The sequence below is a fragment of the Aythya ferina genome (assembly GCF_964211825.1).
Source record: "Aythya ferina genome assembly, chromosome: 4".
NCBI lineage: Eukaryota > Metazoa > Chordata > Aves > Anseriformes > Anatidae > Aythya > Aythya ferina.
The window spans coordinates 68,099,198-68,127,065 of NC_140300.1; the positions used below are offsets into that span (position 1 = coordinate 68,099,198).

General features: G+C 38.6%; 1 protein-coding gene across 16 annotated transcripts in view; it reads left to right on the top strand.

Moving 5' to 3' along the window:
• BMPR1B (bone morphogenetic protein receptor type 1B) overlaps positions 1 to 27,868 on the top strand; it is a 260,808-nt gene that overhangs the window by 133,086 nt on the left and 99,854 nt on the right. Inside the window, exon 1 of one of the 16 annotated variants that reach the window (XM_084516972.1) lies at positions 4,669 to 4,844. The exons of the other annotated variants lie outside the window; for them this stretch is intronic. The gene's annotated coding sequence lies outside the window, so the exon portion shown is untranslated. Of the gene's footprint in view, positions 1 to 4,668; positions 4,845 to 27,868 lie in introns of those variants that run through there. 16 annotated transcript variants of the gene reach the window in all.

The following is a 27,868-nucleotide window of genomic DNA, read 5'->3' on the forward strand; positions in this document are numbered from 1 at the left end:
AGGCAATTGTTGAAAGCATTTTGGGGAACCTTGACTTCTTAGGGAACCCAAAGGCAATTGGGGTTAGTTTCAAGTCCAGGTGGAACAAGTTCGGAGTCAGAAAACGTGGTAAGGATTAGCTGAACCTGAGCTGAACTCAGTAAGTTGATAAGTCGAGGATGAGAGTATATGAAAGGACACAAGGCAAGGAGGAGAAGAGATCCAAAGACCATCAGAACCTTCCCTAGAAGATAGACAGAGGATTGGGTAGGCTTTTAAGAATTCAAGACTGGCTATTCTGGGCTAGATTCTTAGTCACTGAAGAGGCAAGACAGCAGGTCACTTCAGAGTGGGTTGCCTCCACAGATATTAAGTGGACCTACAGTCATAGGTTGTGACTTTTATTTGGTGGATCTCGCATAAATTGCAACAGCACTGAAACAAATTATGTGCTCATTGAGGAAGTGCCACAGAATTAGGTCCCTAGTTGTCAAGCACCCTCCCAGTGGCTTTCTTCAGATATCTTATTTTCTGTAAAGGCATAAGTCGCTAGAAACCTCCTGATGGAAGAAAGATTATTTAAATTTAACTTTTAGAGCCAAACTTAGTGTCAGACTCGTGAATAATTAACGTAATTCTGTAGAGGGTATGCCATGAATAGCATTGAATGACTCCTTGCATTGAGTCACAAAACATGTGGAAGAACTGATTGCTTCCAGCAATGTCTTTAAATTCTCCAGATTTTATAAAAGCAAACTGAAGCCATGCTCAGTAGTGTCTGCACAGCTGATAGGCTTTCCTACTGCGTAGTATGCACAGGAGTGGGCTTTGATGAAGACTGAGACCTTAAACTGGGAATGACCACAATTTTGAACATTGCATTTGAAAAGGGACACGTCTAGATGACAGATGTTACTGTCATTGTTTGGTTAGTACAGGTTTGTCTTAGTTTTTGCTACATTATGAAAACCCTCAGGGGTGCTAATTTTCTTGGTGCATTGAAAAATAACAGTACAAAATGTCATAGCATTTGGTCTTACTGATTCAGTCGTCTGCTCAGAGATCTAATTCAGTGGTTCTAAATCATTTATTAATCAGGGAAAATAGCAGAAAGAATTACTGAGAGGATTTATTTTGGATTTGTGTTCTGTCTTTCTAGTTAAAAGGGGACATAAGGCGTCTTTTACAGTGTGAGACATGATAGCTAATTCCAATTTATACGTCTTCAGTTAACTTCCTTTTTTTTTTTTTTTTTTAAACTATGAAAATCAGCTGCTACCTATAAAGATAAAGTAGTTCTGTGATGGTTTTATAGGATATCTGAAATTTCTAATTTGAGGAGAAATTCAAAGTTTTGGAGGAAAAGAAGTGTTTTTAAAGTTTCAGAATCAGGGAATAGAAATATACTGAAAATAATTCAAATGTATAATTTTTTACTGACTAATTTGCCTACAGTACTGAGGAATTATAATGTGGCAGAAGCCTTCAGATAAGTATTAATCCCTGAAAAAATGGAAGGACAGTGGTGCTGTAGATTTTTACAAGTGTAATTTGTAGATTACACTTTCTTCCCGGAGAGACTGAATTCTGAAAACGCCTAAAAACTTTCTAAATGTACACTATAAATTCAAATGAAGTAATGCCTCCTTTTAGTTCTGCTGTATTTGATGACTATAGGAGACAGCTGGTGCTTTGTTTTCATTCATACAGTCAATTCTGTCTTTAAGAACGTTGACATTAGTTTTGATTCTTTTCTGTGACTTCCCTGACATAGAGACACAGGGCAGTGTGAAATTAAATACTTTTATTTATTTTATCCCATTCAACCAATGTTTCCACTTAATTTAAAACTGTAGATTTAAGGAAAAACAGATGGGCCATGCATTTGTGCTTTTGATATAATTAAGAGTTATTGTGAATTTACTAAGTTTCACATCTGGTATCTCTAATCAAAGTAAAGCTATCTAAAGCTGCTAAAGTTCAGAATCTCTAAATATGGAAGAAAATATCAGAATTGCTTATTATACATTTCTCATTGTGGTGACCACCTTTATACAATGACCATATCTCTGCCAAAGCAACCAGAGTTTCCTGAAGCAGGAATAGAAGCACCACATGACAATACAGGTCTTTCTTAGCACAAAAACCATGACTGTTATGCAAGCAGAAAACCATAAACATGCAATTCATTTCGTGTAACGTCTGAAAAGTCATTTTTTAGCTGTTTGTGACTGATGGAGGAAGTTTTGATCCTGTGTGATAGTTGTGGGTAGAGATGTTCTAACTGGAGATGGGAACAAGTCTGTCTGTAATACATGCTCTTGGTAGAACTTAGACTTCCAGATTAAAACTGTCCTCAGAGGAGCAGAGCTTTCTGAACATACAGGATCAAGACATTATCTATGCTTTTAGTGTTAGATTTTTTCCATGTTTGACAGAAACAGCCAAGCAAGAACTCTTAATTTAAGCAAAAGCAAGAATAAAATTTATTTGTTACAGGGAATAAAAACACAACGTACTGTGAAGACACAGATGGAGATTCTCACACGGTAATAAAGTATTTTATAAGGATTTTTGGATGTTTGTAGAAGCAGGATATGCTAAGGTAGTTTTCAATAGCTTAGAAAAAAAAAACACCTTGCAAAACTTTAAAGCTATTTTGTGTTTTTTAAAACTTTTGGCATGATTTCCTGAATCGTAACTGTTGTAATAAAAAACAGAATAAGATGCTTTTAAAGACACACGGAATACTTGGGATATTTTTCGTTATTTAAACTGGTTTATAGTTGCAAAAATCCACTCTTCTGGGTACAATTCAGGTCTCAGTGTCTGCTACAATCTTCCGGTTTTATAGCATTACTGGAAATAATTTTTTCCTTATAATACTTTTCTTGCTGATGGATGCATTCCTTTTTTCCTTTCAAAATAACTTGAATCTTTCACATTACTGTTTTTCTTTTTTCCAAGATACTTCACTCAAAAGGTTTTTATTTCTTTTTTTCACTCAGACTACATGATTATGAAACTTTGGTATTTCTCTTGCTAGAAGGTGATTTGGGAACTGTGCTCATCTGTACTGTTCAGATACTGTTCCGAGTGTCCTCTGGAGATTATGTTATATAACTATGACATTCCAACAAAATCATCAATTTTAAAATGATATTTAAAGTAAACCTGTTATCTTTGATTAATATTTGTAGTATAATCTAGGTCTAGGGCTAACTAGCTTGCATTTTTAGAGTTTGAGCTTAAGCAATATAGTAACAACTATCTTATTAAGTTGCTGACTTGCTGGGTCACCATTTTTTCTCACATGCCAAATGCAAGCAAAAAAGTAGTAACACATTGACAATGTTTCAGTAGATGCAAGAGATCAAATTCTAGTTGTGTTCAAAAATTCCTTTAAAAGCTTCCCTATGTGACTGAGCTGCAGATGGGCAGGTGAGCACTGGACATGATACTGATGGTAACGTCAGAGGATGCTGGCCACTGGAGTAGGCCAGGCTGTACCAGTGGCTGGTCAGTTGTTTTATTCATGCAAGCTTGATGGTCCTGTGTAAGCCTTGGAACAGTCTTGAGTTTATATATGTGAAATGTCATGGGGAAAGTACAAAGGTAAGGAAAATTTTGTGGTGATAAGCCACCTTAACAAGATGCTGATTTTAAGATAAAGCAAATTCCAGTAGCTCCCACTGATTAAAGCAATTATGTTCAGTTTTGTGTTTTACGTGGGAAAAAACAAACAAACAAAAATAAACACCTTGTCAGTATGCCATCTGAGATTTTGATTAAAGGTAAGACACTTCTCTACATCTGCAGTACCTGTACCATAGTGTTCAACTGAGTGCAGGTGACAAATACAACACTGTTTATGCTGGTCACCAACTGCTTTTCAGTGGGTCTGCTCTCTACTGCCAGGCACCCATCTCTTAACGGTGCAGTATTTCAGTGGGTTTGTGGAGATGGGCAGGATGTGGTGATTCTGTTTGTTGGAAGGACTTTGAAGTTAAAAGTTCAAATTTATTGTGGGTAAGGGCTGTGGATTCATACCTTCGGTGATGTCTCATCCTAATTATAATGCTGTGCATAATTATGAAATATGAATTTGGACACCAAATACCTGAATAATAACAAATTTTTCATCACACTGCAAGTACGTATGTAATCTTATTGCTCGTGCTTTGAGTTTCATGACAAAAATTCACCTTTTCCATTTTGGAGAGCTTTCCTGACATGCACTTTATCTGGGATTTAAAGTCTACAATCCACAGATAAATGATATTTAGATACGCAGTGTGGTGGAAGAAAGACTAGGCTGCTCAGCTGAAACAGAAATGCTTCCTCCCTCTTCTCCCTCCCCCTTTTTTCCACCTGCTTGCTAAAAGCTGTATTTTTTTTCTCCTCGGACGAGCCTCATAATTACCCTTCTGTGCCTGAGTTGGGCCTCCAGGAAAGGCCCACAGCATCTGTAAAGCTGGCAGCAGAACGGTATTTCCAGGCAGGCAGTGTTGCAGGCTCGGGAGCCAATCCATGGCTTTGTCTGAGCAGCTGAGAACTTCATCCCAGCCATGCCGCGGTGTACAGTAACACAGACCTGTGCCACGGGCAGGGAGAGAGCGCTGAGCAAGTGTTGGGGCCAATATTTATAGACCACTACGTCGCAGTCCTGGAAAGAGAGAGGCGGAGAGGGAGTGAAGGAGAAATCCTGGCTGAACCGAAGGCAAATTTATTTCAGGTTTTTGTGAGTTAAGCAACATTAAATAAATCCCCCTTGTCAAGTTTAATCTTCTCTTGGCGAATCATAGCAGTCCCGCTTCACGCTATGACCAGGTGGAAGCAACAGATTTAAAACAAGACGTTTGAGGGTAAGTAATTGATTTAGTGTCATTTTTACCTCCAGCGTCCTAGCCAGCTTGCTGCTCTTTGAGGGCACACATCAGTAAGCGAGAACTCAGCTCATGTTCTGCGTACAGCGTAGCACTGCCTGCTGTGGAAGGATGTCTGGTCGGCGTGCGGTGATTTTGTCTGTGGCTGCAGAGGAATATCAGGTTGGCTCTTCATTTAGTAACGTGCTTGAAAAGGTCAGCTAGCATCAGAAAAGAAAAACACAGAGTCTACTTTCCCTGCACAGTTGAATGTGTAATGCGGGTCATTTAAAACACTAGTGCTCAGCAGTGCCTAGATTAAGCTTTAGACCATCCACTTCTTGATGTAGATAGAGGGTTGTACTTGCACAGCAATCCTGCTGTCCTATATGTACAGTTTTTAGCAGTGGAAAACAAGAAAAAAAAATCCGGTCAAACTTTTGTTTGCTGTTGTGTTAGGTAATCAGTGTCAATATTGCAACAACTGTTTTTCTAAGGGGAGCAGGACAGCAGTTAATGGATGTTCTTACAGACCTCGGTTCTTTTATTAAAAACAAAACTGAACGTAACAGGCTGGGGAGGTGAGTGGGTTGTTAGGAGAGGAAAATTCCTCCCCCCTCTTTTTCCTACATTGTTAAAGGTGACATAGAACACACACCCCTGCATATTCCCTGATAACAGGAGGGAAATTGAGTGTTTACAGCAAACTGCTATAACCAAGGTGCAAGAAAGATTCTCCCTCACTCGCTTTCACCGAGGCAGCTCCATACAGCTTTTGAAAAATGAACCTCTTTCCATTACTCACAGTATCTTTTTCAACAGCCTCCTGAACGCACGCAGGCTGCTGAGTTCATTAGTCTTCTTTGTTTGCATATTCTAGGGTGTAATTTTAAAAGCCAGGTTACCTAAAAAGGGGATAATTCTTCTAAAACTCTCTCCTGGCAGCAACACATGAAATCTGTACAATTCAACATTTATGTTTACTATGGTTAGCTCAGAGAAGATTAATGTGTTGCTTAAAGAACACAGCATTTCCCTGAATGAAATTTATCAGTTGACAGCCCTGGAATTACTTCTTTAAGTTAAGAAAATATAGACTTTGGCACTAGTTGAAGTTTTTTGGGGGTGAGTGGGAGGGTGGCTTGCAACTCCAGAGGGTGTTAGACACATACTGAATATGTGTTGAAAACAAAAGTGTGTTAGAATAACTTCAAGCTTGAGGTTCAGACTAACAAATATGAGGAAGTGCAAGATAGGGCTCATGTTAGATCCTTAACTTCACTTGTTAACACCAACGTTTTGCACGCACAGGGCGCGTAATGTAAGCTGCTGTCTGCTGCTTTAAGACTTACCAAGCAAAGTGTAAGAACAGCGGTGGTTTCCAGAGAAGAAAAGCAGTTTATATGAGAACCTGTAGAAAAGCGTATATACGTTTAATGATCATTATTTCCTATGTGTATCATAGGGTCTGTTTTGATTGGAGCACTTGTTATCACAGACGCTAGAAATGTTAAGAAGCTGCTCTGGGAAATGCAACAGGCAAGACAGAAATGTGTGTTATATGGACAATTAACACTAATAAAACTAATCTGCTGGGAAATTCTCTCATTATGGAATTATGGAGGTATTCCAGTATGTGAGTTTTGCTTAAAAAAAATAAAAAATATCAGCTGTCCCTTAAGCAGTGGATTTTACAGAGGTATAGAGGACAGGACTGTTGCATTTCTTTGAGGTTTATAAATAAATGATAAATGCAAACTGAAACTTCCTGTTTTTTCCCTCTTCCTTACCCAATTTATCTATGCTGGAAGGTGATATGGGTGTTTTGTTTTTTTTTTTTTTTTTTTTTTAATATTTATTTTTTTGTGTGTGTTTAGTATCTTGACAAAGACAACTGCTTAGAAGTGAGAGAAAGCATAGTTGTTGAAAAGGATCTTAGCATGGTGTTTTTGGACACAGTGGAATAATACACACTAGTCACAACAATGAAGCTCTGAAATGTGGACTGCACATACCCATCTGACTGCGGCCCTGACAGTTGTTGTGATTGTATTTTTCTCTATTACCATGCCTATTACTTCTATAGGCACACAAATTATTTACTATTGGAGGATTTGCATGGTCCTTACCGAGCATGAAGTGCTCTTCAGTGTAGAAGACTATGCCTCTGTGTATATCATTGCCCTGTGTTAATGTGGCTTAACTGTTGGTAAGCCACATTTATAACCAGTGACCATAAGCTACAAGTGTGTGCATTTTTGTGGAGTAGCTGGTGTATAACGTTAGCCACCCGAACTTACAGTGAGGTGGATTGTTTGTTTTCCCATATAGTTTAGTAAAACATTTTCTATTTTGCATATTCAAGTCATGTTCAAAGGACTCCATGGAGAATGATGTCAGGATTTCAGATACTGCAGTTGTCCTGCCCCAGGGAAGCAAATAGCCTCTGAGCAGAGTTTGACCTGTTCCTGAAGATCTTGATATAACTATGCGTGAGCTCTGTAGGTATTTTTGTTCTTTGTGATGGAGTTTTCTTGACCCTTCCTAAGCCCCACAGAGGGATGCTTTAATGGCATGTTAACCTACTGATCAGTGAACTCTGCGCTAATGGGTCACTGTAGAGGCAGAGATTTTCTCTCTGATAGCTGGGATTATCCATGGAAAGTCCAATTACCTGCTGGGGCTGGGGTGAGAAAAGTCACACGCTGCCCCTTTAGCACTTGTGTCTGTAGGAATTGTGACAACATTGGGTATTGCAGGGGTTAATGTTGGGGCTGTTTGGCTATTGTTAATATATGTGGGAGGGCTGTCAAGTGATTACCTGCTGAGGTGGGGGGGTGAGCTCCAAGGCTGAGAGGGGTTGAAATTTGCTCCCAGAGGTTTCACAAAACTAATTACATGGGGGGCTTCATTGGAAAGATGAGCAGATTTTATTTTATTTTATTTTATTTTATTTTATTTTATTATTTTATTTTATTTTATTTTATTTTATTTTATTTTATTTTATTTTATTTTATTTTATTTTATTTTATTTTATTTTATTTTATTTTATTTTATTTTATTTTATTTTATTTTATTTTATTTTATTTTATTTTATTTTTTGTGATGCCTCCCCTTATTAATTGGAGCAGGAATACAGATGTAGAAATACCTACGAATCAAAGCCCTTCCTGTTAATTGGTTCTTTTAAAACGGATCACCAGTGTTAAATTACTTGTTGTGCGGTTATTCCACTTGAAAATCTAAATTTGCTATTATAGCCTCCTTGGCTTCTGAAAACACACGAAAGTGAGCTGGAACCCCAAACAATGAATTGAATGTCATCCCTCAGAGCATCCACGTCAGGTTCCACAATCTCCCATGTGGTCGTGTCTTATCAATTAAATCACAACTAAAATGGGTCAGGAGTCAAATCCACAAAACACTTGAAGATTCGCAGTAAGAGTGTGAGTGGGTGATGGTGGGCATGGCTCTTCATGGCCATGTCATGTTTGGGGTTGGATGCAGGCAACCTTCATTGTTGCTTGAATGCCAGAGGTGACCCTGCCCCTTTGTAAGGTCATTATGAAGTCTGAAAAACATCCTGGCTTTAGCAGCTGTGTTTCCAAGGGAGATATAAACCCATGGGTTTGCTTTCACGTTGTGTTTGCTTGCTATTTAGCTTGATTTTGTGGTCCGTTTTGAGGACTCATGGTCAGAAATAGGTAATCAGGTTGATAAAACAGCTTTATCCATGCTCTGTATTCGTGGGTAAAAGGTGTGTAGACTATGGCTATAGCAGCAAAAAGCAATCTTTTCATCACAGTAACTTTTACAAGAGCTTTGCTCTTTGTTTCAGGCTCTGCTTGCTAACCATATCAACTAGATTGTGTCACTTAAAATGCCTTTTTTTTCCCCTCCATGTCATAAGTTAACTTTCTGTTATTTACCTTATAGGCACTGGTTACTAAATATAGAATTTCAGGGTAATTGCCCACTATTATTTTTATTTTGTGGTGTTTGCGCTCAGTAAAACAATTTCTTAGACTATATAAATGGACTGGCGTTTTGTTCACAATGTCATGTTTTAATAGCAGTATGTTGTTCACTTACAATATACTGTGCACTGATCAAAGAGGAAAAGATCCAAGCCCTACTGTCAACGAGATTATGGCTTAGCCATGGAAGTAAATGGAAAGAAAGGAAGGGGGGAATGGAGCTAGTTAATATAAAAATATGTATGCATGTAGACATGCAAAGATAACTTCTTAGAGATAGGTGTATGCCTTGGATAAAAATAACCCTTCGGGTTCTGTATGTAAGGTATGCTGCACAAATGACATATGCAATTCTTGGTGGTTTCACTGATTTATCGTGGGGGAAGTGAAGAGCTGAGCATCATTTCTGATGGAAAATGATAACATGCCAGAGAGGGAGGATTGCTTATGATGCATCAGCTTTGAAGAAATTTTAATCAGTAAAGATGTCTTGGATCTGGGACTGAGTTTTCTAGTCAGGACCAGAACAACAAAGATCAATATGCCTAGTAGCAAATCCGTGATAGAGCACAGTTGTTTACAGCGAATGACTAAAATTTTATCTTGTGAATTTGCCTGATCAGGCAAATTGATTTTATCTTGTGAATTTGCCTGATCAGGAACATGTGCCCTTGCTTCCCATACTATAGCTGAGCACTTCCCATATTAACTTATTAAATAGTGAGCTTCTCAAGCTTCTGTACTCAAAACTGCTTCTCTTTGTACATGTGCTGAGGTGTTTACTGGGTTGGGGGCTCAGGCCTCACATGTTGTGGCTCTTAATATCTTGACTATTGAGTCCTTCCGTGCCTCATCTGTTGTGAAAATTCTATTTTTGGTGTGTGAATTCCTTAATTCGGAGCAGGCTATTAGGTATTTGGAATAACATTATCTTTCCTTCTGTGATTTTTTTGAGGAAATGTTTATTGAGAGATCTTGGTTTACTGAAGAGATTTAATTTTTTTTTTTTTAATAAATATTCCTGGTAATCTCTACTAAGTTTTTCTCTATTCAGATTTCATCTTGGGGCAAACTGATTCCTGGTAGTAAACATTGAATTATTTATTTCCATCTTCAGGATGGTTTCCTCTGCAACTCTTTATTCTAGTTTTATTTTTTTTTTCTTATAGGTTCTTATGTAGACACAGAAGAGAGGGCATAGAATTTACTCTTTATGCCAGTGTTGTTTCAATCATGATACTCCTCAGTGTCAGAAAAGAGTCACCTGTGTCTTTTCAACTCCACAGCTTGGTGCTGATGGCTTTGGGAACTGTTCTATTGCACAGCTTCAGGCTGTGTAATGAACTTGAGAGCAAATCCAAAAGCAAAAACGGGCTTGTGGGACCAAAGAAAACTGTTTATGTTTTGTGAGTCAGTGCTCTTCCAATATTCAAGTGGGCTCTCCTTTGCCTCCCAGAAGTGATTCCGCATTTTCTGTTCCTTCCCGCTTTGAATTTACAGCTGGGTATGTTCTCTTGCTAGCATGAAGGGCAGGCACAGCTCAGAAATTTTGAACCCTGTCTGCAGGTGTCCCATAGAGTGATGCTATTGGCACGATGCCATGGATATTTAAAAACTGAATTGACGTCAGAATTTACTCACTGAACGGGTAGTGAGGATCATGTTTTGCAGTTTGATTTGTATTTGCTAATTGCTACCAATCCTCTTATCATTGAATTTCCCCTTTTGCTCAGGAAACTGCAGTTAAAATAGTTACATCAACAATGTTATGTACGGGTACCAGGAGGGTACTTAATGTCCAAGTGAAACACTGCTCGGCTTGCAAGCAGGTGCACGTTCAACAACATGTGTGTTTACTGAAGACTCTATTTGTGGGCACTTAGGCCCTTGATCACTGACCTTTATCTTTTTTTTTCCCCATGCACAGGAAGTCTAGTCATATTTGAGCAAGGCTTACTCGCTTAAGCAGTGCCCATTTAGGCAGGCCAAGAATGCAGAGAATTACACATGGTCTTTTGTTAATGTTGGTTTAGAAATAACATTTGTAGTGTGAACAAACCTTTTGAGTTTTTCTTAGTCTACAGAATGAAATGTGGGCGCTTCCAGTATGAAGAAGACTCAAGCTTTCATGTCATTTTAGAAAATGTGAATTATTGGTCTAATGCTGTTCCTAATTTATTTGAAGTGTTTAATATTTGGGTTAAAAAAAAAAAAAAAAAAAGGAAAAAAGTCATTTTTAACACTTCTTTGTGGTTTACAATCAAGTTACTGAGTTCCAGTAGCCCAAGATACATCTTGATCTAGATGGAAGTTCTCATACTTTAGGAGTTCAAATGTGCAAAACCTGCTTGACCGTACAGGAAAGAAGGGTTTGAGGAAAGAGTTGGGGGTTTTAATGCACTTCAGATGCTGTATTTTATATAATGTACTTCTTCATTTAGATGCTGCCTTTGGTATTGGCTAGTCTGGGCAGACTTGACCATGGACAAACCTCAACAAAACCACAGCGCTTCAAACATGAACTGTGCAGAGGAGGAACCAGGCAACCACTCCGTGTTCCAGGAACCTCCAACCTGTTGCCTCCTGTCAAACTGGCACTTAAGAATACATTTCTCTTAGCAAGGGACAAAATATTCTGATTTTTCCCAGTCCTTTGCAGCCTGGATTGTTACTTGGCCCACAGGCCATGTCTGAAATCTTTCTCTTAAGGTCAGCATACCCTTTACTTAGGTGTTGCGCTATGTGCCAGAGCACTGAAGTGGGACCATGGTTTCTGGAAAAATTAAAATAAGCCAGTGAATCGTAGTTATTTACTGTATTTCATCCCACCTCAGAAAGCATAAGTGTAAAGTGTGATTTTTAATTAACAAGCACATTGTCCTAGTGCTTTGAGTTGGAAAATTACATATCAGTATCTAGACTGTTTAGCAGACCATTCATTCCTCCCTCCAAGCCATAAATAATATCCTTCAACTTCCTAGGAATGTTTTTCTGCTTACTTTTAGCAATCATAGGTACATACAAAGTATTAATCACAGCGGCAAAATAAATGAAGGGTGATAATCGAATAAGGCTATGCCATTTGCTAAACAGAAAAAAATTTCCATCACTCTATCTCCTCCACTTTATCACTACAGTGGCTTGTCCTTACATCCAGCAAGAGTTTTGTCTACTAACCTTGAAATGTATCTTTGTGTTTATTGTCAGGACCTTGCTGGCAAATTGAGCTTGACAATAAGATGGTAAAGGCAGGGGGAAACAGGGTGACCTGGGACACACAGTTCTGCTAAAACCTTTCAAGGTTCGTAGAGTGCCTTTTCTTTTCCAATGAATCAAATTACCAGCTGCGTGGCCAGTTCAGTTAGCTAATCATTAATGTGGGATGCGTGAATTAACAAGTTTGTAACCCTTTCTTTTGCTAATTAATTTTTGACTGTGTGCGAATACTCTTCCTCCTGGTGCTAAGTGCTTTTGACTGAGGCAAGTGCATTTATGAGTGGCCAACATGGTCAAGGAGGTGGGTCCTACCATCTTTGCCCAAGTAGCTAAGCTTTTGGCTTGGCTTGGAGGGAACCAAAGAGGGTTTGTCTGCACCCTCTGGTAACCGGCAGATTTTGGGTCTGGCCTGCGTAGGTGTCCCTGGCCATCAGCCATTTGCAGCCTGGGGCAAGAGGTGCTGCTGCTACTAAGCAAGTGTGTGTGCAAGGTGAAATGCTAAACCCTGTCATTTGCTTATGAGGCTTTATACTGTGATTAAGTCCTTTCTTCTTTTGCTGAAACAAGCATTTCTCATCAGTTTGATGCATGTGTAGCCTTACAGTTCTGATTGCTTTAGACATGTGGCCTGCATTGATCTTGTGCCAGTAAGAGTGGGCCTGGATAGGTGCTAGTTGTTCAGCCCCTTTCTTTCTTCATGCTAGTGGTCACCTACACGCACCGTGTGCAGGACCCCTAATGGATTGAGTGTGGCTTGAACTCAGGTTCTCATAGTGTGATAACAGAAAGAACTTGAAAGGTTTTCTCTTGTATTTGCTTGGGGATGCCTTATCTCAACTAGGCTCTAAGTCAGGTTCAGACCCGGTGCCCATCTACCGCTTGTTAAGAGCACTTTTCCTTTGTGCCCTTGGGGTCCCTCCACTCACACTGCTGCTGATTCCTATCCCAGTCATTCCCCCATGAGCTGCAGTAGCAGGGCCTGCTGGCTGTCTCTTGCTACTTTTTCCAACTGTCCAGCTTTGCTTAACAAAAAGAAGAAGAAACACACACGGTGCAAGATTTTTGCTTTATTCTATACAGAGACAGAACAAATGAACTTACACTATAATAGCAGAGATTATTCATATAGCGGCTACTTACTCAATTTCTTAAGCCACTGAGCGTAAACGTGCGTCTGTCAGTAGTCAAATAGTTTTTCTGCAGCCATTTTCAACAAAGGAAAAGAAATAGTGTACCCATTGAATGTGACTGAAAAGAGATGCTCTTTGAAATACAAGCATTTTCCCACTGTTGAACTATTCCAGCTAAGATGTTGTGGGATAGAGGAATTGTTTGTAAAGTGCATATATGGTCAGAAAAGGACTGTACAAATACTATCATCCTTCTCCAGAGATCTAAAATCTGTCTTTATTCCAAGATCTATCTGCTTTCTTTACTTCAAAAATAAATACTAATGTCTTTTTACTCTTACTGACTCTATAACGGTATGAGAAAATGAGCTGGAATCTATTCTTGGTTGGTATTCATCAACAAAATTGTTAATTGCTTTCTAATATGCTAATTTTCTAATTTTTGAGCTAGGGAGAATACAGTGTGATTTCAGATGTGGTTTGTAAAGTGGGCTGTTAGAAGAACAACTTTTTTGGTTTGTTTATTTTAAACTTTTATAAACTGAGAAAATGTACTTTGGATTCATTGTAAGATAAATATTGAATTTCAGTAAGTCACTTCTGCTTAACCACTTTTCATCCTGGACTTGCCCTACCAGGTCATTTTACTCTCATGTAGATTTTTGAATATTCATGCCAGTTAACGTCTTTACTTCTTCCACTCTCAGACCTCTTTAGGATAAACTGATACATACCACTTAAATAGCAATTTGCATTTTGAGAAGAATTTTGAAAGTCTTTGCTAATGCTTTTTTCCTGTAGTAAAATGGTAACATGCGTGTTTTTAGGATGAAAGCTGAGAGTGTGTTAAGTAACTGATTCTGGGCACAAAAGGAGTCAGTGGTATTTAACCTCAGAATAAGCAACTTGAGTGTGTAATTGACTTTCAGCTCTAGGCATATAAATGATAGGAATATATATATATGTATTATGTATATATATAGTATATTATAGTAACTGCATGTGTATATATACACATATATATATGAAAGAACTGCAGTGCAGTTATTCCACATGTATTACAGTGATAGCTGTCAGGAGTCACTCAGGGCTTTGTAAAATGTGTCCAGGAGGAGGGATGGGCAGAGTCCTTAGGTAGTCTTTAGGCCAGATGTCTAGATCACATCTCAGTGATGCATCAAAATAGGTGGACACTTTAGACTTGGGACGTCAGCCCAAATGAACTCAAATGAAGTAAAAGTCACTATCTCTTTTCTATTTTGTGAGATATCTGTGAGATTCAGGCCATGCTTTAAGTGACAGAGGGTTGTGTTTTTGACAAGGAGCCCACTGAAGTCATCAGCAAAATTGTTCGTGGGACCCCAGCAAGATAGCAGATCAAGGGTCCTGATGAAGTTTGGTGTGAAAAAGACCCTCCATTATTGCTGTTCATGAGTAGTAATTTAATGATCCATAATGATGCCAGTCATATAATTTCCATTTTGAGTGTTCAATAGACTTTTTCACATACAATTTGTGTGACCAGATACTCAAAGTATATTTGGAAAGCTGTCTGTAAACATTAGACCTCAGTTTTATGCTCTCTTGTAAGTTGGAGCATAGATACAGTGCATGAATACTTCAACACTAATGGAAGTTCACATTTATTGAAACTATATAAGTACGCTCAAATATGTGCTATCTGATAATGTGTTCTCTCTGGTTTATGTTTCTCTTTGTCAAGGTGAGATGCTACTCCATAGTAAAGTGCTGTCTCAAAAATCAAGGCATTTCAGAAATTTCAATAACATCATTCATGGAGGAGAATATTATTTCATGTGGGCACAACTGGTAAAATTTGAGGCCCTGGTGAATGGTTTTTAAAATATTTTGCTACACAGGTCCTCAAAAGATTTATGAGAAATACTTACATTTCAGTCGTTGACGGTGTCGTGCTTGCCTTATTTATTGGTCCTGTCGTCTCTGTGCTTTTGGAAGTATCACCTCTAATTGTTCTGAATAATTGCAGCAACACCTGCTGGCAAGCTCCAAGCTGATATACTGGAAGCTTTCCCATGGTTGACGTCAGCTAAGAAACCATTTGTGTCCTTAGCAGATGTTTTTGATTTCTTTTTCACGTGGGATTTACTTTAGATCTATTCTTTTACTACAGTAAATGCCAGCCAGCTCTTTTAGGCTGTTTACCATTAGAAAATATATTAACTGGGTTACTGGCAACAAACTTATGTGGGTGTTATTTATGCGTCTTCTGTCTTATGAATTCCCTTCCTCTTCTCCATTCTTCTGTTTTACAGAAGTTTGACATTTCATATTTTTAACCTTCTAATTAAAAAAATAAATAAAAATCTCTGCATTGCTTTTAGATTAAAGGTCAACCTGATGGCGTTGGCTCTCGTTCTTGGTCTTACTCTGGTACCATCCTGAACCAATAACTTTTGCTTCCATTAGCTTTTAATACCCAGGGAACTCAGTTCCTTTATTGTTTATGTTCTGTATGGTTTTACAAATTTCTGACTACTTCCTTGCAGTTCCTTTCCAGATTTTTAAAATTATTTTTACAGTACATGTCACAAAGACGTTGGTTTTCATTAAAAAAAAAATAAAAATAAACAATGAAAAATATGCAGATGAATGGCCCTACAATGGAAAACAGTAGACCCCTAAACTATACAGTGGTATTAATACGTACTTTGAATCTTTCTGTGCTTGGGATAATGTGTCATCGAAGTTAGAGAAAGTAATATCTTTTGACAGCATAGATTTAAATAAGTTAAAAATTCCACGTTACTTGGGACTTGGGAATGTTTGGTTCATTATTCTTTGACAGGGTAGCTATGCTAGTGAGGTGATGCCAAAATGATATTTCTTAAGTGTACAACATGGACATATGGAATGTTTCTAAAGATTTCAGACTGGACTTTGATATGTAACTGTGATGCCTACCATCTCTCCTTCCCTCTTCTGCTAAAAAATTGCTCCCTTCTTCTAGAAAACAAACAAACAACAGAAAAAAAAATCCTGATAAGTAGACTTCAGATATCACAGAATCCATGAGGGGTAAAAGAAGCCGTACTGCTTACTGAATCAAGAAAATATTTCTGCAGTGGCTGAAAACTACTAAAAACAGTATACCGTCATGTTTTGCTGGGCGCCTTTATAAAATTCAAGTCTACAAAGCCCAGAGCATGTGCCCTTAGTTGCCTGTTGTCAGTGAACAATGAGGATAGTCATCGCTCGCAAAGCTAATGAGTCTGCCTGTGTTTATTTCAGGGTGTTAACCTCACAGATCCAATGCCAGAAATCCTGGTTAAATTTCTTTTTCTTTCTGAGGTTAGTTGTTACCATTTCCTAGTTGCAGATACTCTTTCTTAAATAAAAACCTCTTCGAGGTATTCACTTTCATCCAAGAGAGGTTTGTTTGATAGTTAGGTATTCTTTGTGTGTGATCTTTTTCTACAGGGATGTTCGTCCTCTGCCTTGGAATAAACTGACAAGTAAATTAAGGAATTTCAGTGACCCAAACCATGTTACGTTACTAAAACTTAAGAGACTTTATCCTTCTGTCTTACGTACAAATTAATGTTTTCTTTGATTCTGCTTATTATTAATTATACTAAACTGACGATTTTGTCCTGTGACTTTAGAAGCATTATGGCTGCATCTACCTTGATTCAAATTTAAGTGCATTTCATCGCAGCTTGGGGAAGGAACCACTCGTGTTATGCTCAGGTTTTGTCCTACTCAAGAGTTAAGATACATGCATAAGATGCCCTGTGCTGATATATTCCTTAATACGGTATAGTCATGAACACATTAGGTTGCATTAGTAAAGTAAATTATACACTCCTCTCTCCTCGCTCTCTCCTCAGTGCTAAGATACCAAGATGTTTGTATCAATACAGTTTACTCTACAATATACAGCCATTCTTTCTGTTGGAAAGTTGCAGTTATAATCATCTCCAGGCCTCAATTTGTGCCGTACATGGCCATCTATGTGTTTTTTTGTACCCATTCCAATCACCTGGGTCCCATTACTCCCATTTGGTTCCCATTGCATTGGCTTCCTGTCTGTGTTACAGAGTTGACTTCAATTTTTGAGCATGTAACAAAAAAGGTCTTGCATGGTCTGTATGTGCAAAAAAGTTCTCGCTATAATCCAAAACGTTCATTTAATTTCTGTGTATTTTTACTCATTGCAACATCAGTCTATGGAAGCCAGCATCAAAGTGTAAGAAAGCCTCTCAGTGCGGTTTCTCCATAGAACAAAGAATGTTTCAAAAATACCATTAAAACAAAACAAAAAAACAAAAACCATAACCCTAGTTCTTAAAGAACTGAAGAAAATGTTAGAAGAGGTCTCCAACTGACATACAACTCTGTCCCAAGGCAGGATTCTTGTATACTCTAGGAACTCTAGAGAGATACTGTTCCAACCTTGTCTTAAATGGGTATTCTGCCAGCTTTACTGGTGTTTTAGACCGCATGGTATGCAACAATAATTTTGTGTTGTGCAGTGATGCCTGATGCTGAAGCTAAATTTGCTGTTCTCTTTCTCACTGGGAATTCACTGGAATTTGTGGGATGTTTTCTTCATTTTCTCAAGGACCAAAATGTTCCCCCATGCTGGCTGTAATGCTTTTTCATGCAGCAATATCAAATATATTTTCCTGTCTGATGAGAACACCATGAAGGGGATGCACAAAGACTGAGTAATTCCATAGAATCACAAAATGGATTGGAAGGGACCTTAAACACCATCCAGTTCCAGCCCCCCTTCCATGGGCAGGGATACCTACCACCAGACCAGGCTGCCCATAGCCCCATCCAGCCTTGCCCTGAACACTTCCAGGGATGGCGTGTCCACAGCTTCTCTGGGCATCCTGTTCTAGTGCCTCACCATGCTCAGAGTAAAGGATTTCTTGCTTATAAACTAAACAAGAGTAGATTTAGATTAAATAAAGCCATTCACCCTTGTCCTATCACTCTACTCCCTGACAAAGAGTCCCTCCCTAGCTTTTTTGTGGCCTCCCTTTAGGTACTGGAAGGCTGCTCTGAGGTTTTCTTTTTTTTTTTTTTCTTCTTTCCTTTTTTTCTCCAGGCTGAACAACCCCAACTCCTTCAGCCAGTCCCTTGTTCCAGTAGTTGTGAAGTTTGTGTGTCTGTTTTTCACAGGGCAAGAAAGTAATGGAGAGCTAGAGAGGGGTTCACTTCCATGGCCATCTAGCCTACAGGCAAATCCTTTAGCTATCTGGATGTATTTATCTCTGTTATATGCCTGTTAGGGTCAAGAAAGCAAAGGAGAAATATGGGTCTTGGATTTCATAAACTGAAATGGCTCATGGGTAGAGAGCTATGCCATAAATACTAGAAATCTGTAAATTTTTAACTTGGTTGGAAGGTGAAAAGACAAAGGCACAGCTGAAAATATTAGCTGATTAGTCTTGTGTACAAGATCTACTTAAGGAGCAATAGCACGGTACTGTATAAAAATTAATTAGAACATAGCACAGTCAGTTGTGATCAAAGAACATACATTTATTGTGAAATATATGGTTGCTGGAGACTATTCATTTTTAATTTATTAGATTCCATAAATTGTTTTCTGATAGTTTTGGAACAGAGATATATCAAGCTTATCCACATAATACTGGCTCTGGTAACTAGCTAAGTGAATTATAGTTTTGAAGTATATGCTTACCCTTTAATAGTGGTAGATGACAGGAGTGAAACTAGAGGGAAGTAGTGCTAGTGCTTTTTCAGGATTACAAAAGCAATTCCAGTGTGGAAGAATATAGCAATATTAGTAAAAACAAAAATAAAAGCTGGTGCTACTCCTATAATGAATGAGGGATAAAGTACACGTTGGTTTCCTCTTACTGGTCTGATCCCTAGTGACTTCTCAAAGACAGAGATTTGGGAATGTGGATTGTGGTTGTCATTAAGGATCTGGACTGGCTGTATCCAAGGTGCATTCAGGATCTTGAAACGTATACAAAGTTACAGTGGAGTTTTTCTGCACTGATATTGGCCTTGATTTTTCACCAGAGACAGAACAAATCTGTCCTGTCAGAGCACATCCTCCCTAGCTGCTTGAAGTCCTGCCTTTGAAATTGCCCATACAGGTGGAGGTTGGCCCATGTGCTGCAACTCCAGCAACAGCCCCTGCTCAAGCAGACCTGTAAGGCCTTGGTTGTGTGTTGCTCTGTAGCAATGGTTCATATGGGAATGTTAAAATACAAAAAAGGTCAGTTTTGCTCACTATTTCAGTATTTATTTCTGCTTTTCCTCCAAAATACAATATACATTGCGATGAAGTCAAGGAAGATGTGAAAGTAAATTTCTATACAATTACAAATGCAGTGTAAGTTTAGTTTATAGGAATAGTGTTTGCAATAAGATGGGAGTGAGGGGAGGAATTGAGGAGTGTTCTCCCCTTTGAAAACCCTTGGTTTAATTGCACACTTCCCCTACTGTTCTCTTTTACTTTGAATCTCAGCTCGTTTTATCCTTGTGCAAATGGGATTCCTAAAAAAAAAAACAAAAAACAAACAAACAAACAAACAAACAAAAAGTCATGTTGCTGTGGAAACTAATCTTATTTATATATATATAACAAAAATATATATATGTATATTTTTTGTCCTTTTTCTGTTCCCTAGACTAATTAATTTTCAAGTACAGTCCTTTATGAATGTCAAAGATGATCTGGTAAAGTAGAATTAGATATTTTTTCATTCAGAAGAATCCTAAAACATCTGTTCAGTAAAGATGGTTGAAGGATGGAGAGTATATATTCTCAGAACTGTGTTTATGTATTCAGTAAAGGACGTATTCCAAACCCTTCAGGAAAGCAGCAGGATATTTTTGTTTTGAGATTATTCTGATATCTTGAGCCTTTTTTTATGTTCTTCAGAATATCTGGTAGCAATTTAAATACTAAATGCTCATTTTCTCTTGAATTTAGAAAAGGCAATGAGTTTCTCAAAAAGAAACTGACTTTTGGAGATGTCCAGGTGTGCACATCTAAATCCTGTGAAAGGCTACACAGTGTCAGACTTTTGTTTTGTGAATAAATAAACTATTGTAAATCAGCAGGCATGAAGCCAAGCTATAATAGAAGAATTTATTATTATTTAATGTAGACGGTGAATAGAATGGGTAGATTGTAATTGAAGCTAAGTGAATAATTCCAGTAAATAATTTATTCAATGAATTTATCCTGTTTTTCTACTCAGAGATTGTTTTTACTCCCCTTCCCCCTCTCCACATCAGGTTTTATAGCCCCTGAGCATTTTTTCCTCTAACCAGAAGGGTGAGGGCTCTGTTTCCTTAAGTGATGGCCACCACAGCAGCACTGCTGTTTGGTGTCACTGCGTCTCTTGAGGGCAGTCTGGTGAAGTCAGTGGGGCTCCAAGTGGGACAGTCCCACCATGGTGGCAATGCTTGCAGAGACTAGAGTATGGCCATGAGCATTGGTGCCTGCAAAAGATGTTTTTGCAGCCACTGCAGGATGTCCTCTCAGTGTTGAGTGACTACTAGCACTGCAATGGGCAACCCTTCAAGTCAAGAATTAGTTATGTCATGGGGTTTCATAGAATCATCTAGGTTGGAAAAGACCTTCAAGATCATCAAGTCCAATCGAGTGTCATGGCCACATGTCTCTTCAATTTCTTCAAGACTTAGGTCTACGGGTTCACAATTGCCCTCAAGGATCTACTTGGGACAGGTAACATGGGACTTTGTAGAGGATGAATATCATGCTTCACTTGGGTTGCCAACATCTTCAGTCTCATTTTTGTGTGTGTAGGGGGCTCTTTGGTTTTGTTTTTAAGAGCATTTTTTTTTTCTACCTGGATAAAAATACAGTCCTGTTAAGTGCTGTTTACAAATCACAGCACTAGTGCCATACACATTTCTTCCAAAATAAAAATAAAATAAAAGCCTGTAGTCTAAGGAAGTTGTCTACCAAGCATGAATTGTGCTATTGGGCTTTGTCTTGTGAGATTTTATTTCTGTTACTGTAGACGCTAGCATTCTGCCTCTTGGTCAGTCTGTCTAGCGTGCATGTCCTTGGCCCTGTTCTGTCCTGTTCTGCCCTTTCCTCTCATTTTCCCTCCTATCCCACTGCCTTCAAAACAGTGTTTCCAGACTTTGGAGGCTTTAATCAAATTTTACCTCTACCCAGCAGCCCATCCTTTCTCCATCATGAACTTCAACAAAAATTACTAGATGACTGTACATTCTGTCGGTTCATTTTTTCACCCCCCAGTTCTCTCAAAGGCTCAAGCTAGTCCTCCATACTTCATATAACAACAGATACAGTTTTCTATAATGTTTCCTCTTCTTATTGCTTTGAGTAGTAAGAGAGTTTCATGTCACAATAATTAATGTTCCTAATTGATATGTGAACTGGCGATCCACTAAAACAAATCAAGCTGCTGACATCCCATAGCTATTGCTATTTCAGTCTGGTTGCAAATTTAAACAGGCATCACTTCATCAGATTGCAATAGTCACAGCTTGTACAGCTTGTACTGAAGTGGATGAAGTAAGACTGGGACAGAATTTGGCCAGTAGCATGAACACGTTTGATTTTGGAGCTCTGTGCTGCTGGGCTGGGATGCAGATACTAAACCTTTAACAAAGCAGAAGATCCAAAAAGAAATGCTGGTGGTGCATGTTTCTCATTCTCTCCTGTGGGAGCAACAGGTTAATGTTGTGAGTGAGCAAGTCCTGCTGTGGTTATAATTTTGCCGAAATCACCCCTGCAGTTACTGGATCAAGGTAGGCAGATTTTAGTATCATTGTGTTGTATGTTATCCCTTTGCCCTTCACATTTATGTTCAGCGTGTATTAGTATCAGAATTTACTGTGCCTCAGAATGTGTTTTTTAATGCTTTCTCAGCTTCTTGCTCGTGTAGCTCTAAAATATCTATCTGTACCTCTGGAAAAGGGCTTTCACCTTAGCACTATGTACTTACTCAGCATGAGACTTGAAGGATACGTCCTTCAGAGGAATACGTGCTGCTGTGTTTTAGATTTTCTCATTGAGCATGAAATTAAGTAGCAGGTTGGATTTCTTAATAAGGCTTGCAACTTTCTTCTGACGCATAGTGGAATTATTTGGTTTTATGTAGATAATCTATGTAGTCTTCAAAATGATACTGTTCCTCTCCAACAACTTCAAACCATTTGAATTTAATATTAATTTATAAAAGCAAATGATTTTAATAATAGAATGTATGAACAATAGTCTAATCTGTTCAGCAGCCTGGTGTATTTTCTCATTGATTTCTATATTAATATTGGAGCAAAGACAGTAATTTCTGGTGCTTTTACAGCTGTAAAAACATGCCTATTGCAAAAACAGACTAAACTGTACCAAAGGACTCACTGTGCCAGCAATATTTAATACTTCATTGTAGGTCCACTGTTTTAAACATCTGTCCCTCATTTAGTATATTTTTAATACAAAATTTTTAGCGTGGGCAAAAATGTAACTGTTTATAATAAGATGCTTTCTTTGCTACTGAATAAAAAACAGCGTAGTTAGGATTCTGTGAGAAAAAAAGATTTTTAATGATTTATAGGATTTGGGTCATTGGCCTTAGACTTCCATAAAATACTAAGTCATTTTTATTGAGGCAAACACGTTTCTAAGAACATGACTGTGGCTGATAAAGGAAAATCTCTTAAAGTAAATATGGAAAACAGGAGGAAGCTGGAAAGGGACAGTGACCTTGTGGCCCTTGGATGCTGCTTCACATTGATAGTGCACACGAAAAGAAAGACATTGAGTTATCCAGGCTGCAAGGGGCTGGTTGTGTGGCCTTGTGCAGTCAGGAGGAAGACTTAGGAAATCAGTTGCTAGTGAAGATAATGAGGTTACTGCTACCTGATTTTGTTTTTATTAATGTTCTGAAGGTATGATAGGGTTGTTCAGGTTGGAAGAGTCATTGGGAAGTCATCTAATCCTATCTGGTCAAAGCAGATAACTAGAAGCAGTACAGTTTCATCAGCAAAAATTAGGAAGATGCATTAGCTGAGGCAGCTGCATTCCTTCAAGCGTCTCACTCAGCTCACTCCAAGCCAGTGCTGTGATTTGTAGTTTTCATCTGCAAGGTGAATTCAAAATGATTGTGCACATGACAGCGAAGCATCATCGCATTAGCACTGATGCTAAACCACGTCTTCCGACTGCGTGTGGTGAGAGCGTTGGAAAGGCATACTGGATTCTTGCTGTTTTACAGTCCATCAGCTTGTGCTGGGAGGGCTGGCTGCAGAAGGGAGTACTGTACATAATTGTTCCACACTAGTGTAATTTCCACTATTTTCTGGAAGAGCACTATGATAAGTGACTTTTCATAGCTTTATATGTATTCAAAAAAATGGCAATCCTTGTGCTAGCTTGCATTATGTGTTTTATTTTGGATGAACTTTTCAGTAGTGATGAGCATAGAAAAAGTTGTATCTTAAACTTTTTTTTTTAAGTGGACACTTGTTAGATTTGAAGCTTACAGTGTTACACAACATCCCAGTTTAACTTCCCCACAGTATATTAAACAAGTCTACACAAAAACAAGAGAAAACAGACAGTGGCTAACTAATTCTGTCTGGCTGACCCTATTGAAAGAGCAACAGCAACTGAGAGCTGACCTCAGTTTTCCTTTTTTTTTTTTTTTTTTTTTTTTTGTCAGGTGTTATGATAGTTTCATTTTCTCCACTCAAGCTACACAAAGCAATTAATATTGAGGCTTGAAAAAATCTTGTACTGAAAAGCATATATATGCTGGTGCAGACAGAAACCAAAAAAAGATGGTCTGGGCAATCATGCAAGAAAGATTTACTGATATACTGAAATTACAGATCACATTCTAGCTGCATACATATTGGCATACTTTCTAATGTTTTCTCCAAACTTTTCCTCCTGAGAGTGCTGCTTCTCCTTCTTCTCTGTTCCTTGCTGACTGCTTCATAGCCGTGTACAGCCTTAGCAGAATAATTTCCTGATTTGTGTGTGTGTGTGTGTGTATATATATATATATATATATTTGATATCAGACTAATCAAGCAAGTTTGTTTGTTTTTTAAGCTACTGGAACTTTCTGCTTGCTAGTGACTCCATATCAGACCTCTTCAGTGTCCTGACTGTAATTTAAATTTCAAAATCCATGCCAAGTGCCCATCTCATTGAAGTATTTATTTATTTATTTGAAGCAAATGTATTCTGATAGTTTTCAGTGGTGGAAGGGGTATGTGGATTAAAATTACAACCTTTTCATGATATGCCTAACTTCAGAGCATGCAAATTAAAAACTAACATTCCACAGCACACCTGGTGTAGATGGGAATGACAATAGCAAAAGAAGCCAAGACCATGTCCCCCTTCATTTTCCAGAAGTTTGTTGGAAAGATTCCCACAAGTGTTGGCAAGCTTTGTATCTTAGTGGAAAGCTGTGTGATTCATTTTCTTTTCAGAGTTAATGCTTCATACAAACAAGGGATTGTAAACTGAGACCTTGTTTCATTGAATGCTATGGTACTGGGTTATAATCAGTCTTTAAGGTAAATCTGTAATTATTCTGTGCATAATAGTTAATGACATTTTACATGGATTATAAGGAGTATGTAAAAGAAGTAAATCCACATGTGCAATGTATTTTTGAAGACCTGTTATAAGTTGGATCACCAATCACTGGCAATGATGAAAAAAGTAATAGAAAAAAATCAATCTGTAGCTAACACAATTCAGAAAGCTTATGCTTTTAGTTCATATAAATCCTGTTTTAGTTAATACGCTAGGCATTCTTTTGGTGCTGTAGAGACAACAATCATATATAGGGGTTGAGGTTCAGGAATTTGTCAAACCATGTCACAGACAGAGAAAATCTGTTTACCTTTGAATTTTAGACTCTTTACATGCACTCAGGTCATCCCAAACAAAAAGATGTAAAGAACAGTGTAACTGTGCATCTTTGAGGACAGTCAGTGTGGGCAGCTATTTCTTTTAGGGGTTCTGTCCCCAGATCCTGAAATAGCGTCTGGAATCATCACAGTGTGAACAGTTCCAAACGCCTGATTTGAAAGAGCTGTAGGCTGGCTTGGGGGACTGCTGAGGTAGGAAACATTTCTGACAATTCCTGTTGTTGGCTGTTCAGTTCCCACTGCTTGGCCTCCATCCTGACAAGAGTGTCAGGATTAGGCCCACAGCTGTACAGACTTAGTTACTAATTAAGAGAACCTGATTTTAATGGAGTTACATCCAAGGTTAAAGCTTCATATGAAGCTGATTGAGAGATGTAGAGGAGCTGATTCAATTCAGGCTGCCGTCAGGATCACTCAAAATGTGTTGATGGTAAAACTTCATGCCTTTTTGTAAGAATATCTAAAGCTCTTGAAGTTATCTTTTCACTGAAAACTGAAATAAGCTTTTGCATCCCTTGACACTGTATGAACAAATCACTGTGGCTCACATATTTGTTTATGGCTCAGCTTTTTAAATATTATAGAAACATAATATAAATAGCATAATATAACATTACCGTATAGCAGTACAAAGGGCCTCATCCATACCAAGCTCAGCAATGTATTTAAGCAGGCATTTCTATTTGCCATACTGCGATAATGTTTGCAAAGCAGCCCTGATGTAATAAAACGTGTTGATTTCATATGAGATTGTAAATGACAAGCTCTGTGTCAAATTTAGCTGCTCTTTGGAGGTAAAAATGGAAGCAGGGAAAATTAAGAGCCCAGTATAATTAAACATCTTTCTGAACTGTTGCATTTTATATATTATGTTAGTTTTTAAAGGTGACAGCCAAAGTAAATGTTTTGAGTTCACCCTTGGCTAAACGGCGCGGTACAGATTGACATGCGTTTACTGTTCCATCACGGATATTGGAAAAACCCCGCTCACCGTTCGGGAGAAGCGGACTTGGCTCCTGGTCAAATGCGCTGCGTGGAGGCATTCGCCCAATTAGTGTTTTAACAGCTGCTGAAGGTTTGTTTCAATGGGACGAAAATTATTGAGCACAATTTTATATAATTAGTGGAGCATAAAACACGTGGTGTGTCTAATTAAATGTTTAAAACTATTGACATTACGTAGCTACTGTTGAAGTAAATGAAGTGGAAAATCGTTATGATTTTTTCGGTTGGTAAATTGCTTCACAATACACTCAAAGGCCCGTTTGATAAGATGAACTCAATCCTGATGTCTGCTGATGAGCACCAGCGGCCTTTTCACACCCCACAGGTATGTGGAGGTCCCACCGAGCCAACTGGTGCGGGCGGCTGGCCTTCCAGCGCTTTCAAGTCCTGCCAGTGTGTCACCATCCTCAGGAGCATGCTGTGCAAAGTGCATTAAATGGCCCGCTCCTTCGGTTCACTACTCCTTCGTGCAAAGGGTGGCAAACCTTGTATTGTACGGCTGGCCCCCTTACTTTCTGATCCCAAAACAATAACAGCCATTGAGCAGAGAGTGAGCAGGCATTTCAAGACGAACAGTTTGGAATTGTAAGCAGGTCTGCTTTAAAACTTGCAATTTTTCACCCTGCTGTTGTTGAAATATTAGGGTATTTGTTTTGCATTTGAGTAGTTCTCATCATAGGTACTCAAATATAACTATGTATCATGCAGCATCATTTGTATGATTAAATTAAATCCAGTTGCACTACTTGGTTGAAGGCTGTTCTGTCTATGCATACATCCATTTTGTGTTGGTTACTTATAGGAGTATTGGAAAGCGTTGACACAACAAAAAAAAAACTTCAAAATTTTTGTCCATTTGAAGTGCAGCATTATTGTGGCATGTGATATTGTGTGAGGGACCAGGTGTTGTGTAATGGCAGCAGTGCAAGGGAGGAGACGTCGCGTAATGGCGGCCGCATGAGTGAGGAGGTGTCACGTGATGGTGGCTGCGTGAGGGAGGAGGTGTCGCGTAATGGCAGCTGCGCCATGCTGTCTCCACACTGAAGTGAGGCTCCCTCCTTCCTGCTCCCTGCCCACTGTTGTAGTGGCCTCCCCACACTCTTTTCTGCCTCTTTCACTCACTCTCTTGCCTGTGCTCCCAGGGCGGGCTGGGAGGCAAGACCCTAACTGGAGGGCTGCCATGTGGGTGAAGCCCTCTTCTCTAAAGGTAGTTGGGTGACATTGGCAGTAGGGTGATGGTTGGACCAGATGATCTTGAAGGTCTCTTCCAACCTCAATGATTCTATATACTACTTAATGACATGCTTTGTCACGTACAACACTTTTTAATTTCACATGTAGTAAAGTAGAAATTGCATAAAACTAGGGAGAGAGTTGTCTCCAGCTTAGGTTGTGCAAAGCTAATGGAGTAGTATTGAATTTACACTGGACTAGTTGAGGGTTCATCCAGCCTTTTTTCATTAAGTACTTATAGCTCTTCAGATTTTTTTGTCATACTTTTAACAGCTGTCAATGTAACTATAAAATGAGCATACACCTAGTGAAGAGGTAAACATTCTATAAAGTTAGATTATTTGGGGGGAAAATTCATTGGAAAAAAAAAAAAAAAGCAGTTGCCTTTTTTAGCGCTGTGATTTTGTATTTGATTGTCCATTTGTTGGTGTTTCTATTTACTTCTTTATAACCTTAAGGAAACTCTGAAGTAATATAAAACACATTAGCACTATGTCTCCAAAGAAACCAGGTGATTGTTGTTCTGCTGAGGTGGAGT